The sequence below is a fragment of the Tetrao urogallus genome, assembly GCF_951394365.1.
Source record: "Tetrao urogallus genome assembly, chromosome: 3".
Taxonomy (NCBI): Eukaryota; Metazoa; Chordata; class Aves; order Galliformes; family Phasianidae; genus Tetrao; species Tetrao urogallus.
Genome location: NC_136815.1, coordinates 14,024,294 through 14,047,521, shown reverse-complemented (window position 1 = coordinate 14,047,521; position 23,228 = coordinate 14,024,294).

The following is a 23,228-nucleotide window of genomic DNA, read 5'->3' as shown; positions in this document are numbered from 1 at the left end:
ATTGATTTGCTCTTTTCTCAGACAGGGTTACTATATAACCTCCACCCTATGTAGTACCTCACTAAATCTTTTTTTTAAGAGGGAGATAACCAGTGTTGCTGAGTACAGTGTATGCTGCATGTGCACAGTAATAGAAGAAGAAATCATGCTTCAGCCACAGTCTGCAGAGCATTAATACTGTATTTAGGACAGAGCCTCATCTAGCAGCAGCAGAAGATATTTACCTGGACTGTCTGCCAATTCAATTGGCTGGATTTATACGCTGGTGTGATCTGGTATTGTACAATAAATCACTCCCTAAGCGTGTTAACAACACTAAACAGATGAGTTAATTAGAAGCTTCTGGAACCTGGGACGTTTATGAATCATTAAAGTAAATATGAATATAGTATGACTCGAAAAATAAATGCATGCTGATGCTGAAAGGAAAATGGGATGTCCAGAGCAGTCCTGCTCGTTTGTTTTCAGCTGCAGTGATAAGGCATGAATGACTTCTCCATCAGCCTCTGCGTGTTCCTGTAGTTTGCTGAACACGTTCTGTCAGACACAAGATGAAGAATGTCAGAGCAGCACCATTATTTATACTCCCTGCATCTTTCATACAGAAGTTTCCCAACAAGCTGCAGCATATTTCATACCTCCGCGTGGGCGTAATATCTCACACAGGGAGCAGGCAGAGATACGGGGAATGAACAAACAAGAGCCCCTGCAGGTGTTATCATTTACAATTTCAGAGAGAAAGATTGCAGTGCGTGGAGAGAAGATGACAGAAAGCGAGGTTTTTGCACCCAGAACGCCAGGAGTGGCAGAGAGACGATGCCTGATGGTGAGGGGTGGACTGGCTGGGGTGGAGGGGTGATGCATTTTTGGTTAGTTATTATGTCTGTACACTCTGAGTCCCAAATCTGTCTCGGAGAACTCAGCTGCCGGCCCAGGGAGTCTGTCATTTGCAGAAGTTGCTTCAGCTTGTTAAGGAGGAGACAGGCTGAGCTCTCCAGGGGCTGCACTGCCGGATTTCTTCCTGAGCTGAGAGGGGGAGTGTGCAGCTGTGCTCCGAGTGTGGCAAAGGGAAACAACCAGGCAGCTAACAAGAGCCAGGCTAACAACCCAGAGCCAGGAGACTGGAGAAGAGACAGCAGATTAGTCACTGGGGTTTAAAAGAAACCGAGGAAGAGAGGAAAATTTACATGAAGGTTTCTGGGTACGAAGTTGTGGAAAGGATTGGTCACTAGTGAAAGATGAATTGCAAATGACTGAGCTGTCGTTGTGAGTAGGGAACAGAGTAATAAACCAGAAACAAATTCTGAATTCTTTTGAATTCCCTTAGGAAAATGGCACGGCCATTTCTGACTCGGTTTCTGCACCTTTAGAACAGGGAGCTGGGCTGGCTAGCAGTTCCACAGGTCCTGCATCGATGCAGTTCCCACAGAACATACATCTTCCCATGCCAAACATGCCTGGCCTTTATGGTTTTTCAGTTACTCTCTGCAGCACTGGCAGGTTTGCAGCCAAATCCTTCTGCAGAGGCAGCCTGAGGCTTCCTGTGGCTCACTGCCCAGCAGGCAGATCCTGTGGCCAGAAGGAGCCTTAGCTGTGCCACTACTTCTCCCAGGGGTACTGGCAGTGGGAGACTGGGATTCACTGAGGCTCTTCTGGCTCTGGAAATCATGACCAAAAATGTGGTATGCGTTTTTAAGTCTTATCTTCCAGGAACTCCACGGGAGATTTTGAAGTTTTTTGTTGCAGTCTTGTCTTCTGACTGATCCACAATGATCTTTTTGCTATGTTCATACCATGGAGACCAAAGATGCTACTGGTTTGACTCTTTGGGGTGGTTTCTCATTCTGGCTTTCATGGAGAAATAATGTGGAAGTATTTTACTTTGTGAATTGGCACCCATTTTGACTGGAACATTTTGCAGAAAAAAAAGACAAAACAGTTTTCTAGTTGTCTAGTTTTCCTGGTTCCCTCTTTCCCTCTCTAATTTCTCTGCCAGCTCCTATGAATATAAGGATACCTGGTCCAAGTCAGTCCAAAAATCTGTTGAGCACAGCATCACATCTCCAAGAGCAACCAAAAGCTGTTCCTCAGGGATGGGATGAAAATAGATAAAACAATTTTGAGGTACTTCCCCAGATAACTTTCTGACTTCCTGACAATTTATTAGCAAGTTCCTGACCCCAAAGAAGTATTTTGTTTTAACAGCACACAATAGCTTTTGGTTTCACTAATTTGTCTAGTCTCTTCTTCAGACCATGTTAGCATTTAGCTGCTGTTATTTTCTGCAGTAAGGGGTTATACAGCTTCAACTTGTTCTGTTAGAAATATCTTCTCCTGTCTGTTCAGAAAGCCCATATAATGGATGAATCATTACACAGTCATTCCTTACTCACCCTGCCCATGCCACTCGTGGCTGCATAAAGCTCTGATTTTTCCTTTCTTTCATCTTTTTTTCCACTTTGAAGGATCTTCTTCAGCCTGGTGTGAAGCCTACAGCTCACAAGGGGAGAAAAGGAGCTGAGAAGAGGAGCTCTGCATTCAGCTCTTGCTTTGTCACATTCTCCTCGGTTGCCTGAGCTCTGTGCTCATGGATGTCCTCTACCTGTGGACGTGTCTTGGCTCCTTGCCTGTGCAGTGATGGTATAAATATTTCCCTGAGATCCTGGGCTCTCAGAGGTTGTGACCACTAGCACACACAAGTCAACTGACTACTGAACTAACACTATGGTATGAGGCTTGTCTTCACTCAACAATTGATAGACTGTAGAATTTAGATGATTATCTGAATAGACTTATTCCTCCAACTCTTCTGACTGTACTTCTGTCCTACTTACAGATCTCATTTCTCAGTGTCCGCAGTGAGTTTTCAGAATGGGAGCTGCTTGTCTACTTGAGATATTCTTTATTAATTAACATGCATATAAAAGAATGGTATGAGGCTTCAGCTTCATTGGTAGAATACTAACAAAGTTGCAGTGTTTCCTTTTTATGTTGTATAGAAAAAAAGACAGATCTCTTGCTGTTCTAAACAAGAAGAATACAATTGAGGTCAAGTTTAAGCCAGAGAGAAATTTGCCCAAGAAATCCAAAATCAGTGACTAGGATACAAGCAGAGCTCAAACAGGCCTGCCAAGCTTCTGCACTGAAGAGAGTGAAAGTAAAATGGGGATATGGCATTTGTACAAATCACTCCTTGGCGCTGATCAGCAGTCTTGTTCCTGTCTGGCTTTTGGTGATACCGGAGATCTTGATTTCAAGTCTGTAGTTATCTCTTAATGCTAATGTGAAGTAGAACATTGTTATTACATATGCTTGACCATATCAAAATGTCAGATAATTAGCTTCAGTAATGTAGGATAGCTAAGGGATGTTTAATTAATTAGATTTTTAATTGGTCTCTATGTGTAATAGGATAGAAGAAGGTAAGAAATGCGGGTGTGTAATTCATCTGAAAAAGTGTTGTTTCCTCCCCTCACTCCTTTTTCAACTGTTGAGATTTCTTTTTGTCATTATTTATAACTTATTTAATTATCTGCTTTGGAATAATTTTTAGTGGATACTTGCCAGTTTACTAATATTCACTGCCCACTACCTGATGGTGTCAAAAACACACCATCTGTTCGCTTGTGCCTTCCAATAGTCTCTGAAGTAGCTAGCTGACTCAAGCTGCAGGTGGTAGGATTGCTCAAAATACATTATCACCAAACTTCTTAATAACAAAACTTTTCTTTCATGTATGCTTTCTAAAACTACATTTCTGACTTCATTATGGCTTTCTCAGCTACTTTCCTACTGTACACAAACCTACCTCCACTGCAAACAGATGTGGCACCACTGTACTGAGGAAGATTCGAGCCATAATTTTGCATTTTCACATTTGTGCTTTTTTAATCACATTTTTTATTTGTTTTGTTTTGTTCTGTTTTCTCAGCATTTTCACAGTCATTGGGCCAAAGCTGTGCATTCAATCCCTGGTCACATTTCTCTTGACAGCCTACTCCTCCACCATGCAGTAACCAACACCAGTTTGGTATTTTTGAGTGATGTAAGCACTGCTCCTCCTCAGCTGGACTTCTACACCAACATCTCCGCATCAAAGCCAGATCCTCATGGCCTTTGCATCTTCATCCCCCTGTGAGTTGGACAGAGCTGACACTTAGCAGGTGGGGATTATAAGTTTGGGGAGTGCAAAGGGTAGCTTTACACATATAAGTAGATTGGATCCAGAAAAGATGGTCTAGCCTAAAAAATTAATTGATAACAATAACAGTTTCTAAGTTTAAGGAAGTTTATCTAGTTGCTAAGTTTACTTTTAATGAAAACTTGAGACAATGGAATTTCAGCAGGGTATCTGGGAACAGAACAAACAGATGAGAAATGTATAGCATACCCATGAAAACATGTACTGTTCAGCAGTCTCTTAGCTTTCTGATCATCCTCACTGGCTGCCTGGCTGGTAAACCTGTGCAGGAGTGGGTTTGTGATCAGTACTTCTTTGGAGAATCATGAGTTTCTCAGCCACCCCAGGAGATAACCTGTTATCTCTTCTTGGATGAGCTCCCCAGTGGTGCTGGGCAACTAATTCACACTTGGTTCTTCCTGCTGCCAGGTTGGGATTGACTGGGAGAGCGGATCTGAAAGCTGGTAATCTGCTCAGCCTGCTGCTCAGGCAGGAAAACCACAGACTCATTAGCCCCTGTTAAAATACTTTGAAATAGGAAGTATCAGTAGGTTAAGAAGATAAAAATATAGCAAAATAATTATTTTAAAAGGGAAACTAAGTTAGTGTTTCTGGTGGGAGAGTGGATGTTTCTATAGGCTTTTACTTAGACTCCCTGAAATGCTATTTCTGCCACTGAAGATTAATTTCAGTGCCATTATCAAATGTAGTCCTTGAGGAATTAATTGTGTTTCTATCTCATATCAAGGTCTTATTTATATAACCAAGCAATCTGGAACAGATAAGCTCCTTCTTGGGAAATCTCTGCTGCTCAACAACATTTGACTTTGCCTCAGACAGGTTATGGCCCTTTGGGACCTGAGGAGCTCACTAAAACACCATTTGTAATGCAGTGTGACAAATCCCAGAGCCAGGGTGATAATCTCTGAGAATTCTGTGCAAACACTCCCTGTGTCTCAGCAAAAGTGATTAATGGGCTCTGCAGAATCAGCATATGGCCCTCTGTATTAATTACTGCAGAGGTCTGCTGAATGCAAACCCCAAAATCTTGTATGGAGCCTTGAATTTGCCTGTGCTAATGAGGTAAGCTGGACCAGGCTGACTTGTCCAAGATGGGCATGTGGGCACTGAACTTCTACCCAAATTGGGGTTGCAGCTCTGCTCCTGAGGGGGCTTTATGTCCCCAGAAGGAACAGGCAGGTGAGTGGGTGGGAAAACATAAGAAGAGTCTGTTTTTCAGCTGAGGACAGGGACACCATTCAGCTGGGCACCAGGAACTGAAGGGGATGTGATGGGCCAGAAGGGAGCGTGGATTGCAATATTCCCTCTGTTTCTGCCATAACTGATGTGATTTAATATGCATAGGGCCTCCATAAATCATTGCAGCTCGACTGCAGTGAGTGAAACTGCGCCAATTTATCTCCAGGGAAGATCTAAACCTAAATGTTTTACAGAGGAGGAAAAGAGATGGGAAGAGACATGTGCATTTATCTTGCTAGTGTGTTCCCTGGGCCTCATCCAAGGGGAAAACGTCTAGGTCTTGTCTCAGGACCCTTAAATCCTGGCTGTGGGATGTCGGTTGGAAGCCCCATGGAGAAATCTTAATGAATTTATCATGGATTTATTTTTGATTCATTAAAATTATGTTGAATTCAGTACAACACACCAGACTTTCTTCATATTTTTCACTTGTCCTGTAGAAGTCCATGGCAGGGAGATCATTGCCTGCCTCAGGAGTTACCCAATCGTGGTAAAGCCCTGACTGGGCTGCCAGATAGGATGTATTTATGCTCTGCAGGCTTCACTCCCAGTCATCACACAATAAAAATGATTTCAGCTGGAATAAATCATTTGGCCATTCCAACAGTTCTGCGTGGTCTGCTGACCACAAGAACTTTTCTGCACTAGGACAGGGATTATTGATGGATTACTGTCGACGGTGCTGCATCAGGTGTGGAGGCACCTGGATTAAGAGAGGCTTGGCCCTCTCTCCCTTGTAATGCCATGTGCCTTTGAAGATGGACCAGAGAGCGGCATAATTCTCTACCCTATGTCACACACAAAGAAATAAAAGCAAAGATAACTTTCCCATGACAGAAAATAGTATTGCATCTTGAGTATATGATAGTGCCCTTAAAAATTCCTAAGACCACGTTTAACCATTGGTCACCATCTAGACTGAAACAGTACTTCAAAATGGATAAGTGTAGAGAAAGATATCCTGTATCTATCTGGCTACTTTGCAGTTATCTGCTTAATACTAGATATTTTGTAAGCGCTGGAAAGTCCATAGAACAATTTTTCATTTAGTCATTGCACCCACTTATTAGGCATTAAACTTCTTGAGGGCACAGGTCTGAGTGAAAGTTAGCAACTGAAAAGTTTACAAATCAACCATAAAAAACAGTACTAAATGTCCTATGAGTCAACTGCCAATATCTGTAAGCATCAAAGCATCTTTTAAGAATTTGGTTCTCAGAACTTCACTGGTGAAGCCTGAACTGAATCTGCACAGATAAAAACTCACTTGTTTTCCTTGCACTCTGAGAAGCAAATACGTGAAGTGTTTGGAAAGTAGCATTGCGCTTGGCTTTGCAGCCTTTCTTCCCCTGAAATTGCTTGGATAAAGGCGGTGCAGCCAGAAAGCTGCATCCATACCAAAGAGCCTGCAGCCTCTCTTCTGAGAAATAGGAAAGCTTGAATTTAAAGGGACTTTAAATAAAATGAGCAATAACTGCTGGAGGAGCTGCCCAGGCAGAGAGGTTGGGCATCGCCTGGCCTTCTGCTGGTGGGAACAAGTTCCTGGGGAGTGGGAAGAGCTGTGGTGCAGCACTGGGCTCCTGTCTGCATCACAGCCAATGAACTCATGGAAGGAGTCTTGATTCTTTTCTGAGAAGTTTCTGACAGTTGTGGCATTCAGAGATAATAGTTAACCCTAGCAGCAGCCGAGCACGAAGAGGAACAGTGGAGAGCTCTCCAAACTCTCTAAACTCTTCCTTAAAATGAAGCGGGATGGGATTACCATGTCTCCTTGGCATGGGCCTCAAACCAAGATGACTCCTCACTGGATAAAATATTTCATGCGCTGGTTGGACTGCAGCCTGCAGCTGTAGGAAGCTGCTCTTCCTTGAATTTTGTCTCTTGCTTTCAATAGAGCTTGAAGCAGGGCTAGCTCAAGGCAGTGCCCTGCATTGCCAACCTTGTATTTCTGTCTGACTACCTGCTGCGTTAATTTAGTGATATCACGCTTTGAACCCATTGGTTTATTGATTTAGCCCTAATTGGAACCCTGATGTAATCACTGTGTTGTTCCATTCTTAATTAACTTGGCAAAGCTGTAGTGGGCTAAACCTCACTGCCTTATGAGTAAACTCTCTTGCTCATTCTTTTTGAGAAAATCCACTTAAATAAAATCAACCACTACAGTTTATTCTACACCAGACTACACCATAGGTCAGAAGCCCAAGGGTAGGTGTAATTTAAAACAAGGTATTTCCATGCCTCTTCATTCTTCTCTCAGATTAGTATGAATTCTTCACATAATACTTGGAAAGCAAACATGGCACAGAAGCAAGCACAGAAAACAAAGCAGAACGGGAAGAAAGGACTGCTTTCTCATGCTACTTATTTTTCCAGAAATGCACTGTTAAAACATGTAATTATTTCTAACTTAAATGCTTACAGATTGAAACTGCTCAGGAATATGATCTAGGCATGGATAAAACGACTGTTCTTACTGGTAGACTGAGTACCATGTGTCAGACCATTCAGTAGAGTGGCTTTCAGTAATGGCTACAGTTCACACGTAGACAGCACCTTACATCAGCTTTGCCTTCTGTCGTGCTTGGTAAGGAAATAGTCCACTTAGTGTACAGGAATTTCGAAGAAAGCCTCTGGTGGAGAGAGTAATCATACTTTCTGGGGCCATTTTCCATCCCAGCTGTCTGGTGCAGTTGCAATTACTGAACTTTGCAATTAGTTGCCCAGGTTTTTTGCAGCAATATTGTAGTTTTTGTGTTGTTCCCAGCATGCTTTCTGTTAGCTGTTGTTCATGGAAATCTCCAGTACTGGGTACAAAGTGAAGTGCAGGACCTCTGCTTTTACTGTCCCTATGTTTTATAAAGAGAGCTCCTACCCTTGCCTTCTGCATCCTTCTGGCACTCTCAGAAATATGTTCTTCTCCCTTCCATTTCTCTGGCCTTACAATTATCGTATTTACATCCCTTACTTTTCTTGTATGAACCAGAGCCAAAACAAACTACCACAGGCTGAACATGTGAACTAAGACATTAAAAACTCTATCAGTCGGTTCACAGATCTGATTTTCTAATTCTAATATTGCATATAAAGAAGGGAGAGAACGAGTGTCTTGCTTGCCTAGAAGTAGGGTGTTTGTAAGTGAGAAGAAACAGCTAGCATGTACCAGAATGTTGGTGCAGCTCAGTTTCAGTCTTCAGAACTACAAGCAAGAAAAATGAACTGCATCTCAGTGACTTGTAAAAGAATCTGGGCAATTGAGTGCAGTGAGCTTGAAGCTGCTCTAATGAAATCATTCCATCAGATGGGTGTTAACAGCTGGAAAGGGAAAACAGCTGGTAGAAACACTAGAGATCCCAGACCTTGGGATAAATTACTCACAAAAGAAATAGAAACTGCAGGAAAATGTCAAATTTGTTCGAGTTTCAAGGAGGATAGACAGCTGCTTGACCACATTGGTGCAAAGGACAGAGTGGCTGCCAAAAAAAAGCAAAGGTTATGAGCCATGAAACATTGACAGCATCAGCAAAACAGATCCCCTCCTCTCAGCAGCCTTCACTGGGAATTGTGCCATTTCTGGGATCTCTCTGGACGCAGGGCTGCTGGTGGCTGGGGGTTTACCCACACTGATCCCACACAGCCATGCAGGAGGGAGCAGCACTGCCAGCACAGCTGCTGCAGCACAGTTCCACTGGTGACACTGGGTACTGGTGGCTGGGACATGGGATGGTGGGAAGGACGGTGCCTTTGCTCTCACCGTTGTGTGGCTGGCCAGGAGCTGGTGCAGAATGCTTTTGTTTTCCTGTATTGGACGTGGTATTGTAATACTGTCAATATTTGAGCTAATTTTTCATGCAAAACAAGTCCATCTGCTCTCTGCTAACGGGAGTATTTCATTTATCGTCACGCTTTTTCCAATTTTCAAACTTATGCTGCCAAGAGAGCTCAAAGGTAATCCTGTGCATCTTGTTAGTGGATAGAGCAAACAGAAAGGCTACTGCTCTGCTGGCTCACCCGCTCATCCCCTCGTAAGTCTGTGCTTTCCTGATAAAGTGCTTTACAAACTAATGTTCCTCACCTAAAAGATTAAGCTTTTGAGATGAAGGAAGCAGCTGGGTTGCAGCGTGGTGTGCAGAGCATGAGTGGTAGCTGCAAAAAAGCCTGTTTAATATCACATACAATGGGATCTTTGCAGCATCTTGTAGGATACAGCTAGTTATTTTAAGCCTTATACAGCGGACCTTCCTTCCTCCAGTCACACACACAGGTACACCAGATACTTAATCCTCTGAGGGGAAGGAGGATGGATCAACTCAGCCATGAGAAATGTGATTCCAGAGAGTCCCTGCAGCTTCAATTCAAAGCTCGGATCAATAAAGGTAACCCTGTGCCTTAGAATAAAGACTTGTAAATATGTGCTTGCCACCTGACTCTCTTTGTAATGTGGCCAGGGGGTACTTCTCAACAAGTGATAATTGGAAAACAAGCACATGTGAGAAATCACCTTCCTTCAGCAAGGAGACAGCCAAAAATAGAACCAAACAGATCGCAGCCTAAGGCGCTCCAGGATCTTTCCACATGAATGAGAGCGAGTGGAAATGAAACGGCAAGAACAGAGCTGATGACAGCCTGCCTGCCTGTGAGATGTGACCTGCAAATGGATTTTACAACATTCCTGACTACTATCATAATTTTATCTGCATATCCCTGTAACCAGCACACATTGTAGAGGGAAAAGCGTGTTGTTTTTTTCTGGTTACGACTCAGTAGGTGTGAGGTATCCCTTCTACTCCTTGGCTTGATCTGTGCTATCTGCTATGCATCTCTCTGTGCCAAGCTCTCCCCTCCTAAGTCCAGCAAATAATTTTGGGAATAATGGAAGAACTGAGGTAGCCCTGGCTTGGTGCTGAACTCGAGGTGTGGGCTGGGGCTGGGTGTCTCAAGATGGCAGAAGAGTACTGGAGAGAAGTAGACCCATCTCATGCACCCCCAAAGTCTGCTCCCAAGCAAAGGGAGAGCTGGGCCCTGTGCAATGGTAGCATAAGCCTATCTTGTTGTCCCCCAGAGACTGCTACATCCCCTAATCCTTTTCTGAGGGATCTGCCGTTGTTTCTAACACTGGAGAGACTTCTTCCAGAGGCGTCTCCAGTCACCATACTACACACAAATCTCAAGTGTCTATATATTAGGATGGCATGTTGCAGCACCAAAAGCAATTTCTTTTTGCTTCTAACAAAGTCAAACTGAGATACATCCAGAGGGTGTCAGAGACCCCACCACACCGAAACTGTTGTCACATCCAAGTGGAAGAGGGAGATACCAGTTTGCCTGAGGTTATTTTAAGGAAGGATCAAATATCTGTCAGATTGGAGGGGGCCCTGGGCAGCCTGGTCTGGTAGGTGACAGCCCTGCCCACAGCAGAACAGGGTGTTGGAGCTGGATGATCTTTAAACTCCTTTCCAACCCAAGCCATTCTGTGATTCTATTATTCTGTGTTTTTGCTCTTTAAGAGCAGCTGCATGCGTTTACCGCAGAAGATTTTTTCCCAGGTACCTGGGGAAAAAAGAGCAGAGCAACCTGACTAAAAGAAGTCTGGAGTGCAGGGTTCAAGGACAGGTTTTTGTTAGGTGCCTTTCTTAACACGTCAAATGTCTTGAGAGGAGATTGGCCCTGACCCTATTTCTGAGCATGGAAACAACCAGCAGACAGCAGCTGGAATAGGACAACAAAACATAAGAGAACTCTTGGGAAAGCAAACACACGTTGCTATCTGTGCTGAGCTGTGATCCTGGGCAGCAGCCAGTTCTTTCCCCTTGACCAGCAAGCTGTTTGCCTTTCTTTAACATGGGAAGAACTCACCTCTTCCATCTATCTTGTTCAATTAGCAAAAAATAAAGAGCCTATCTTCCTCCTCCGGACTGCTGTTTTCTAGTTCCATCCACTTTTGGTGTTTGGTAGATTTCTATTTCAGAGGAAGGAGAAACTCTTGGCATAGGCCACGTATCAGATGAGGAGGCCCAATCTGGGTTCCCCCAACCCTTGCCAGCTAAAACAAAAGGGCACCTCATGGGTTAACCGACCCAACTATACACATAGTTGGCACATAGAATCATGGAATCATAGAATCATAGAATCACAGAATGATAGAATGGCCTGGGTTGAAAAGGACCACAATGGCCATCTAGTTTCAACCCCCTGGTATGTGCTGGGTCACCAGTCACCAGACCAGGCTGCCCAGAGCCACATCCAACCTTGAATGCCTCCAGGGATGGGGCATCCACAGCCTCCTTGGGCAACCTGTTCCAGTGCCTCACCACCCTCTGTATGAAAAACTTCCTCCTAATATCTAACCTAAACCTCCCCTGCCTCAGTTTATATGGCTGCATACTGTCTCAGTTTTACATGGCCTTATAATGAGTGTCTGGATGTTAGCTGTGTTTTCTCAGCACAAGAAGCATCCACTGTTTCCTTTAATTCTGACAAAACAGCTATATGTTTTCTGATAGTGTCACTTGTTAGTCTTGTGTTAAACCATTATGCTGATGATTATCCTTTGAAGAGGATCATTGGTTGCTGTCTTGGATGGTTAACAGAGTTTGATTATTAAACCTTCTCTGGCACAGTGAAGCATAAGGAGAGCATGAAACACCAAATGTGTGGGCAGCCACTACACCATTTCTGTCTGTTCCAGCACCAGAAAGCACTGACACAGAGCCAACCCTGTGGGATATGATCTCCAGTGGAGCCCAGGATCCCAGGTCCCACAACCCAGGATGGAAGAACTGAGACCCAATGGGAAAATAACTGCCTTCAATACAGCTTCCATTTCAGCCAGTTTTTGTTTCACGTGACAAGATACCACACTTATTCTGTTGTTCTACAGTCTGAGTTTAATAATGGAAAACACAAGATCACCGAATCATAGAATCATTAAGGTTGGAAAAGACCACAGAGATCATCTAGTTCAACCATCCACCCATCACCACCATAAAGGAAGACAGCAACAGCTGAGGAGGCTTAAATGAGAAACTCCCAATGTGATGGAGTATTAGAAAGTAGATAAAAGATGCACTATGGATTTATCACCTAGCTCTGTTATTTTTGTATGTAGTCTTGTCATCCATCATAGGGTTTTTTTTGTCTTCGTGACTGAAGTATATGGCGAACCGTCGTGTTCACATAGAGGAGTAAAACACTTTGTCTTGATTTTTGCAAGAGCTTTCCGAGTATCCTAAGAACATAAAAGCCTTTTTCTGTAAAGACACTTTTGCCCCGTTTCATAATAACCCTGCTGTGATGGTGTGACATCAGTTGGATTCATTGTACTTCATTTATCAGGTTCGCAGTGATACACAGAAGACATCCCTCCAGGGATAGGAAATTCTGATACTCGCAGAAATAAAATTTAATAACTACTTTGCTGGTGTAATGGAAAATTTTATTACTTTCAGAGATATATTTCAAGCTGGGAGACAAAGGTTTTAGGCAGATCTTTCAGAGAAAATTGTGTTTTATTGAAAATGGATATAAAAGTAGATTAAGTCTCTTCCCATACATTAATGCAACATTCTTTGGTCTGCTTGAAGAAGTCTGGCCAGCTGGTGAAAAATCTGAGCTTGTGTAACTGACAGCCAAGTTATAAGGGCACATCCTACAGGTGAGCCCAGTGTTTATATTAAAGCATCCTGAACACTGGGAAGTGGCTGTAAAACTAGACAAAAGAAAACAAAATAATACAACTAGAAAATCCCTAGTAACAGAAAAAGCGCATATGAAAAACATCTGTGAACATTTTAAATGCTGTAAAATAATACAGCAGCTCTAACTTCAGTGAACAAACTGGAGTTGATGTCTTGGATATGTAACCATAGTCTTGTCCTCCACTCTTCTGGCAATGCCTATATAGTCACTTAAGATTTGATACCACTGCCTGAAAGATAGTTAATGTCTCAGAGCAAAATGCTATTTACTGCAGCTACTGCACTTCTCACTCAAAGTGGACTTAAAAAGGTGAGGGCAGGACATCACCAGTGGCCTTCAGCTGTGGTGGAACTTGCTTAGATGGCACTCTGACCACCAGGAGTGTTTTGAGATATCCACCTCAGTGCTGCTGACCAATATGAAATCTTCTTCACTTCAGAGGAAATTCTCTGCTTCAAGGGTGGTGAGGTGCTGGCAGAGGATGCCCAGAGAAGCTGTGGTGCCCCATCCCTGGGGGTGCTCGAGGCCAGACGTATCTGGGGGTCCTGGGCAGCCTGAGCTGATGGGTGGCAGCCCTGCCCCTGGCAAGGAGTTGGAAATAGGTGGTCTTTAAGATCCCTTCCAACACAAGCCATTCCAAGTTTCTGTGTTTCTGCACAATGTCACCAACCCCAGTGTATGTCAACAGCACTGATCTTGTTTCCACCCTTCAGGTGCACGTCGTGCTTGGTGCGCTGACAGCACAAATGGCTCCCTGCCCAGATCTCCTAACACAGCTGCCTTGGAGTGAGCTTCTCTTAGGACCAAATGCACCAGGTTTTTTCATATATCCTAGAGCTGCAACCACTGGATAGGTTCTTGTACCAGGGAATATGCCCTTCATACACCTGGATGAGACAATACTTATGTACACCTTTAACTTGATGGACAATCTGAGAGGATTCTGAAAAACTGGGACATGATTTGAAAGTTGCTCCCATGTACCATGAGATTCATATGGGGAAAATGAAAGAGGGAAATCCTTTATGCTATTGGAGGTGGATTTGTGATACTTCACTAAGCTAAGAGTTGCTATTGATGGCACCTCTCTGTCAGAAATGCCCTAGTATGGGAATTTATGATAGTGGAGTGAGAGTAATCAAAAGAAAGTGTGGGAAAAATAGTCCTCTAAGGATTTTGTCATGAAGAACTGTCCCTGTAGGGCTGTTTCCTTACTGGAGAATAGCTAATGGGATTTTAAATTCTCCATCTAGAATATCAGCTCTTACGGGTTGTTTTTATCAGCCAAGGAGGTAGGGTGATTTCCTTTGCTGTCTGTCATTATATCTAGGGCAGTTGGCTTGGCCTTTCCCAAGGGACTGTGCTCAGTGCCGATCTTCTAGCTGCCTGGAGCCTCCTAAACCCTTCAGAGCCCTCTCCTTGCTTAGCAGCACTGCTTCCCCAGCACACCTGGCAGTAAATAAAAAGCATGGCTCCTTCAGTAGGAGTCTGGTTGCTTTTATCACCGCTTTCTGAGTGTGTGGATGATCTTGGCCTTTGGGACTTCAAATGAAGGCTCCAAAAAAAGCTGGTTAACAAAGATGAACCTAGAACGAACAGGCAATTCCTTTCAAAGTGTTGCCACAGATCCAAATTGTGATATGGACTACTTCTATTGAGAAGGGTGGAAGAAGACCTTTCTGCCAACAAGACCTCTCAGATTAAAGGGAATAGGAGGAAGGGAATAGAAAGAATTTCAAAGTCTGTTTGCTATACAACTGAACTTCTCCATGGCAAAGAAAGCATATGGTATGAATGCAGAAATTCATCAGTGCAGACCTTTGGGAGACACCATGATTAAGCAAAACAGAGCCAGATGAACATTTGAAAGAAACAACAAACTGCCAGTGCAGAGAAAAACAACGGAGTGCCAAGTGACTACATTTGCAGATTCATTAACAGAATATTCAGGAATGTGACTTCTGGAAAAAGTTTCTATGAGAGCAGGCACAGAAGGAATAGGTTGGGTGCCTCCATGGCAGCATGGACAGAAATTTTTCTATGGGCAGTTTTCATCTTATGATTTTTTAAATATTTCAAGAATTAAAGCTCCTTCTCTGGATCACTTAGATTCTTAGCTCCTCTTTTACCCTGATGCCCTCCCAGATTAAAATATCAGTGCAGATGTGCCATGGAGACGTGTTCCCTTCCCCTTTCAGAAGGAAATACAGGGTTGTGATGGAAGATAAATACATGTGACCTCATACACAACCTTCAGTCAGCAGGAAATTAACTCCTTTAAATCTTAATTTCTTGGTCTTCTGCCACCACTACATGGCTTTCATCAAGAACTCATACCTACCAGACTTTATGGTGCTTCTGAAGTGTAAGCCTTAAAAAAAAAAATCTAATTAAGGTGACTGGAGTTAAAAATACATAGAAATTGTAGCTTTCAAGGGATTGGTTTAAATGTTAGATACTTCTACTACATTTAACTGGGACCTAAGGATCTATTAATAGAAGAAGGTTTTAAACATGTGCAGACTACGTATCGTACTGATGACTTGTCAAATTATAAGTTAATTAGTTGTGCAATCAAACTTCAAATGCGTAACACCTCACTGCTGTACCTTTCAGTTAAATTGGATTTTTCTACCCTGTATTCAGAGTAGAATGATTTTAGACAGCATTAATTAGAAGCTGAAGTTTTCAAATAATACTGCTTGTGACGGGCTGGTCCAATGATCTTCAAAACATTATTTTTGCTGTAAATGCCGGTACCAAACTTACCGTAACAGTTTAAGCTAGCCCTTTGCATGTAAAGCCAGTCGCTACTCATTGTAGCAGCTGGAAGACAGCCACGGGCAAGCATTCCCTACTCCCATCTGTATGAGTGCGATGTGCAGATGAAACCAGCTAGACTTCTCTTAAAAGTGCATAGTTTTCACATTCCTACTATAAAGCATAAAGACTGTTTTTCCTCCATCTCCATAGGCCTTGTCCTTGTACTCCACTCCAAGTCTTGGCCAGGTGACATGGTCCCTAACCCTAACAGAGTGCTCTCTCCACCTTACTGCTCTCCTTTCCCTCTGGCAGGTAAAGGGAAACAGAGCTTTGGCTTCCTGCAGCTGGGACATACTTAAATCAACGCAATACAAGGGTGAGAAGGCAGCGTATGCACCTTCACCACTTTGATGGCTCTCTTCACACGAGCTTCACCCTGGTCAGCCCCGACCAGGCTTTCTAGTAGGACAGGCTGGGAAATTCTTCTGCTGGAGAGGAAGACAACTGGGCACTTCATATTGCAGGCAACTTGCCAACTGCAGCTCAGGTGGAAACCTTTCCACATACTTTGCGTCTTGTGGAAAATATCAGTTCCCATGGAGCGGGCAAACCACAGGTGTATGGCTGTCAGGGAACACAGTAGCTGGCAGCTCCATATCAAACTGGAGGCTACAGTATCAGAGCATACGTTTTCTCTTTTGGCAGCACAATGCTCAGGCCAAGTTTTATCTGCGTACTCAGAAATAATGTGTGAGCCACAGTCATTACACCACAGGAATCTAACAGCTCTGATACGTTTCTCAAACAGTATTGTCTCCTTCAACCAGACAAAGACATGAATACTGTGTGCCCGTTTTCATCTCAGATGACAATCACACATATTGCACTGCCATGTGTCCAAGCATATTGTAACCAATCTCATCTTCCTGTGAGGAAAAAGTGATAAGTTAAAAATATTACTGTTCAGTTGTTAAGTAAAACCAGATATTAATATATGAAAATGGAAATACCACGCTTAGGAGGTAGGAGGAGGTTATCGCTGAAATCAATGAGTTGTGTCTTTATTCTGTCCAGTATGCAGGTTTTGATCATGCACTTGGCCCTAGTACAAGAAAGACATTGAGGCCCTGGAGCATGTCCAGGGAAAGGCAGTGAAGCTGTGAGGGGTCTGGAGCACAAATCTTACGGGGAGCAGCTGAGGGAACTGGGATTGTTCAGTCTGGAGAAGAGGAGGCTCAGGGGAGACCTTATCACTCTCTACAACTCCCTGAAAGGAGATTGTAGTGAGATGGGTATTGGTCCCTTTTATCAAGTAACAAGAGGGAATGGCTTCTTGTGCCAGGGGAGGCAAACATAAGTTGTGCCAGGGGAGGTTCAGGTTGGATATTTGAAACAATTTATTCTCAGAAGCAGTGGTGAAGTGTTGGAATGGGCTGCCCAGGGAGGTGGTGGAGTCATCGTTCCTGGAGGTGTTTAGGAAACAGGTAGATGTGGCACTGAGGGACGTGGGCACAGTGGTAATGGGTTGACAGTTGCACTAAATGATCTTAGAGGCCTTTTACAACCTTCACAATTCTATGATTCTATGTATTATTTTCTTGTAAGGTAATGGTGTGCTTTACTTTCCAATGCAGAATGATTTTCTTGGGAGTAAGCACAGGAACCCTTGGATCCAGAAATCTGGTCCTTTGAGAGAAAAAGTCTTAGACATGAAATTAAGCAAGAAAATGAGTTACAGCAGAAAAACTGGATCTCAGGGACCATAGAAATAGAGGGAGGATTTGAGGAAAGGACAAAGAGATAAAACACATTCATGGTTGCACCTGTGAGTCTCCTGAACAGGCAGATGTCTTCGTCACATCCCCGTCCCAACTCCTGGAAATGACATTCAAATGGGTGTCATGGCCGCAGAAGCAGCCAAACTGCTTTTCCCCTGCTGCATTCCCCTCACAGATGGTGGACCTTCTGCCTCCCCCTTCTGTGGGATGCAAACCCACAGTCCTCTCACTGTTAGTCCACCCCAAGGGCTTCAGAACCGTACAGTTCCACTGCCCATATGCCCAGCACATCTGGCTGGTTGTAGTGGTGGCTGCGTTTCCCTGGGGAAGTCAATGATCTGCACATCACACCAAACCAGAATAGCTTTTCATAACACATTGGGTCATGAGAACAAAGGGTGCCATAAATGCAAAACAATTTAGGTAAGTATACATGCAAACCTGTTTAGGCAGATCTAAAGCTCTGAGGTAGGCCCAGCCTTCTTGCCTGGCTTTGCATGTTGGGAGCAATCTGCCACTTCCCTGAAGAAATGGCTCTGGGCAGTTGGACGGAGTGTGCTGGCTCCTAGGATGGGCTGCATCAAAAATACCCACTGCAGTTGTGCACCAGAGCTGGAACTGCTCACTCAGCTGGGCTTTATCAAAAGAAACTTGTCAGTAATCAGTAAAAACTGTTTGACATCTGCTGTGCTCTGCTGATTGTGTCACCACTGCCAAAGAAACGACAGAACCAGAACGGGAGGGAGGGGGAGGTGAGTGCTGCTCCAGCACAGACCAGCCAGGAGTGGGTTAAGTGTTCTGTATATGTTCCTCATGTAGGCAGCAGGTGTGCTGTTCTGGGGTTTGATTTGAAACCTTTTCAACAGCAGTATTACCCCTTCAGCTCTGCATAGCTGCTGTGCAATTCCACAGACTCAGCACAAAGGCGACAGAGATCCCAGCCCCAATCCGTGCTGCAGGGAGCAGACTGCCACAGTAAACCAACTGGAACTACTTCTGACAGATGTGAAGATGAAACTAAGCACTGGAAGCACCCGGTGTCTTCTGCACTTATTTCAGCCTTGAGAAATGATTGAGAAAAGCTGTGACTTGTGTTGCTAAGGAGCAGCCACCATTGCAAATCTTTTTGTGCCTTTTCTGGCTCATTGCTGCCTCCCTCAGCTTCATCAGGACTGGCTGCAAGTTTGTGTTCACACGATTACAAAATTCAAAACCATCCATTTTGCTTATTTTCAGTTTCCCATCCGTTATTTGACCTAACAGAGAAATGTTCCTATATTAAGCATCAAATTCAGCTTTTGTATCCAAATGCTGAACTGCTTCTCCTTTTTTTTTCTCACAACATTGACTGTGGTTTCTTATTCCTGAAACATCAGCATTTCTTTTGTTTTGGAGATCAGTCCTGTAGTCAAGGAACATGAGAAGCAGTTTCATTTGTACAACAACAGATTATCCTGAATTTTCTGTCATCCAGAACGCTCAGCAGTGGGATGGTTTAAAGTATCGCCCTCCATTTGCTGCAGAGTCACTGATCCACTGCGATGTGCAGCGTGCTCTGATGGGCAGTGCACACTGACTCCGATTCTGCCTTACTCCAAATTAACGTGGGGACTGTATATGAGATGAATGAAATGAATAGGAAGCGCAGATGCATTGTCTGGCACAGGTTGGACTTGAGTTCTGTCATAAAAGTATCCCAAGTTTCAACTTTTGCCTCAAAAATGCAGAATATTAATGGCGCTTCACCAGTTGATGGTAGACATGTCAATATGCCAGTAGTGGCCAGTGCTGGGACTCCTGAATTCAAATAGCATGACAGTGAGTACTTTTCTGAGGCTAATTTAACACACATGTAAAGTTGGCACAGTCATCTAAAAAAGCAGTGCTCACCCCTTCCCTCCTCTCTTCTCCCGCCTGGTGCTCCTTGCGTTGTTCTGGCACAGGTTTTTGTATGGCTGCCCAGCGAGCAGCATGTAGGAACTGGTCCAGCTGAAAAGCAAAAAAAACCAACACATCTCTATTGGTGGGCTTTACCCTGAATCGTTTCTACCATCCCCAAATATAGATGATGGGTACAACTAATTGCCAGCAGTACCTGGGCATTGCAAGACAGGGAGCTACTCCAAGAAGGCAGCAGAGCAACTTACTTCAGAGAAGAGCCCTTCACATAAAGAACAACACTGGCTTCCAGCCCCCATCTGCTCTAGAAGAATGTTAAGCGTCAGGAGCAAATTCAGTATTTCTTATTGCAAGCATTCTTGATCGATGTCAAACAACGTTTATAAACATCCATGATTAAAGGTCAGCCGCACAGTCCTCAATTACTCAGCATTAGATTCAGGCTGCGTTCTAATGTTCAATATTTTTATTGAAAACAAAAGTTGGGCAAGCAAGAAAAGGGGGAGAGCAGGGAAAGAACATGCAGAGAGCCGACTCATGGCAGCCAAACGACTGCTTGTTTCCTTCCTGGCTGCTGGGAAAAAGCTGGGGCCAGATGAAATTGGAGGGTGTGTTCTCCCAGAAAGTTTCTGGCGCTTGACTTATAACACAGCATTAACATTAACGTTTGGCTAGAATGAATATCTTCTCCTAGCTGTGTTTCTGGAATTTTTTGGACTCTATGCATGTAACGTTTTCAAGTGACACAAATGTAAGAAGAGCTCCTGTGAGAATAGCAAGGGAAAACTTCTGTTTTCTACTTCCTGTTCCTATCTCCCCTGTGGCTTCAGCTCACTCTCAGTTTAGCAGCAGTCCTGTCCTTTTTTCTGTGCGAGTTGAGATAATCTATTTCCTCATCTTTTCGCTTTTTGACATAGACACAGTGCAGAGTTCACAGTGTGGAACCTAGGCTATTGTTTTTAGGTATAAGGAAAGAAAAATGGTTAAAAACATGTGGAAGAATGTGAACTGAGTTCTTGAGTAGACACTTGAGAGCTTCCCCCCCGAAATGTTCCCTATGTACCACCACAAAGAGGCACATTCACAGCAGCTGGATGGCAACAGGGAGTGGAAAACAGCCTCTTGAAGGCTGACCTCCTTAAGCTGCAGGTGTAGAACAATACCAGTGCACAAGGCCAAAGCTAAATAAGCAATCAAGGAAGGGCTTATGAAAGACGAGCTCAGCCCAACATCCCAAATACTACGAGACATCCCAGTGACTCCAACAAAGTTCCCACAGCAAAGTTGCACATGACAGCTGCCACTCAACAGGATTTTAAAGTGCTTTAATTAGCAACTGAAGTGTGATTTCCAACGATACTTTCAGCCAATACTTTTAGCAATGTTAAAAATCAGCTGAAAATCTCTGAGTTACAAAGTCCTGTGCACTTATCCTGCAAAGAGATATTTAATTCTTCAGATGTAGGTAACACTCCCTGCCTCGCTTTCCTCCTTTCAACCCACTTGGAACAACAACAGCTCTCACAAGGCATGGTCAAAGCCATCTTTGCTTTGGTGGTCAGACACGCAAGGAGAGAATTAATTTTACAACCGAATCCCTTTGCAGGAATGTTTCCCTTAGATTTATGAACTACTTTTCCTTTTACCCACCAGAGAGAAGTAATTTGGAGAGCAGTGTGTGGATAGTAAGCACTGCTGTAAATACTTCAGATTTCAAGAGAACAAACCTGCTGCCTGCAAAGACAGAGCAGTAACAAAGGCATTCACTGCACTGTTCTGCACCAGTGAGGGAAAGGAACTGTTGTAGCCAAACAAGCTGGAGACACTCCAGCCTGAACGATAAAGCAGAAAGGAACATTTTAAAGCAAGGGTACCAATCATGTTTAAGTTCCATGTAGGAAGACTGGAGAAGCACTTGGAGAAGATGCTGCTGCTCACTAAATAGCGAGGAAAGTAGTTTTTATTAGGTAAAAAGCCAACTGAATGCTACTGGGTTGACTCATAAAATTGTTCAAACTGTTATTTGAAGAGTAACTGTAACAAAAGGCAGATTACAGCTTTGGGAGTTTTGTTTTAGGGTCCAGAGGAGAGCCACAAAGATGATCAGAGGGCTGGAGCACCTCCCCTATGAAGACAAGCTGAGGGAGCTGGGCTTGTTCAGTGTGGAGAAAAGAAGGCTGCGGGGTGACCTCAATGCAGCCTTTCAGTACCTAAAGGGAGCCTACAAACAGGAGAATCAACTCTTTGAAAGGGTAGATAACTGCAGGACTAGAGGAAATGGTTTTAAGTTGAGAGAGGGAAGATTTAGGTTGGATGTCAGGGGAAAGTTCTTTACAGAGAGAGTGGTGAGGTGCTGGAACAGGCTGCCCAGAGGTTGTGGATGCCCCGTCCCTGGAGGTGTTCAAGGCCAGGTTGGATGGGGCCCTGGGCAGTCCAGTCTGGTATCTAATGTGGAGGTTGGTGGCCCTGCATGTGATGGAGGAGTTGGAACTTCATGATCCTTGAGGTCTCTTCCAACCTGGTTTTAAATACTTCAGTATCTTCGTAAAGAGAAACAAAGTAATGCTGCACAACAGCACTGCTGCAGTGCACATCTGCACAGTGAGATCAGGAAAATACATCTCTTGGAGATACAACAAATGCTCATATCAGAGCAACTGCTTTGTCTATCAGCATTCCTTTGTCCTTGCTCAATAGGTCATCACTATACTATTGTGAAACCTGCTTTCCAAGAAATCTGTTTCTCAACATTACATGCAGGCCATGTTCAATAATGCTGAACACGTAACAAATCCTCTGCACTACAAAGCAGAGCATGCAAAGATTGCTTCAGATTATGTTTAGTATCACCAGCAATACATCTCTGTAAAATCAATTTGCGGTGAGTGAGTGGTGCAATGAAGTGCAACATTGTTGACAAAGATGTCATAAACCTAAACCAGAGAAAACCCCAGAGAAGCCACCTTTCATTCTGGTCCCATGCTTTAGTATCTCCTCCTTACAGAGCTTTAGTCAAAGAAATGGAAAACAACTCTTGACTGTCCAGTGCAGATAAGCTGCACACACACACCTACTCAACCTAGCTTAACATGGGCCAGCCTGCAAATTTGCAGCACAAACAGAATCAGTTGCTTCCAAAGGTGGCTGAAACTCAGAAGCAGTACAGTCACTTCTGTGTGATGAAGTTACCTTACTGGATCCAGGCTGGTTCTTCAGTTCCCAGAGACAGCATGAGTCAAACAGAATTCATTACCCTGGGTTCTGCATAAGCTCTGCAGGTAACCTGAGGGACTCCATAGGAGATCTGCTGCTTTTGCAGGCTTGGATCCAAGCATCTGGATCTACAAGGACCACGTATCTTCAGAAGCACTGACATATTCACAGAGGCAATTCTAGAAGAAAGAGAACTGCAGAGCTAAAAGAATTCAGGCTGGAAACGTTCTGGCATTCAGAAGGGACTGGCATGGAGATGAATCACTTTATGAAGCCGCCTCTAATTTTCCACACAGACATTCCTAGCATAGAGCGCCTGAACAAAACCACAGGATGGCCACTGAAGTCAGTTCTCCTTCCTAATGGTAGGAAATCCATTTGCACATTCAAGCATTAAATCTCTCCAGCAGCTCTATCAGTATACTTCCACTCCTAAT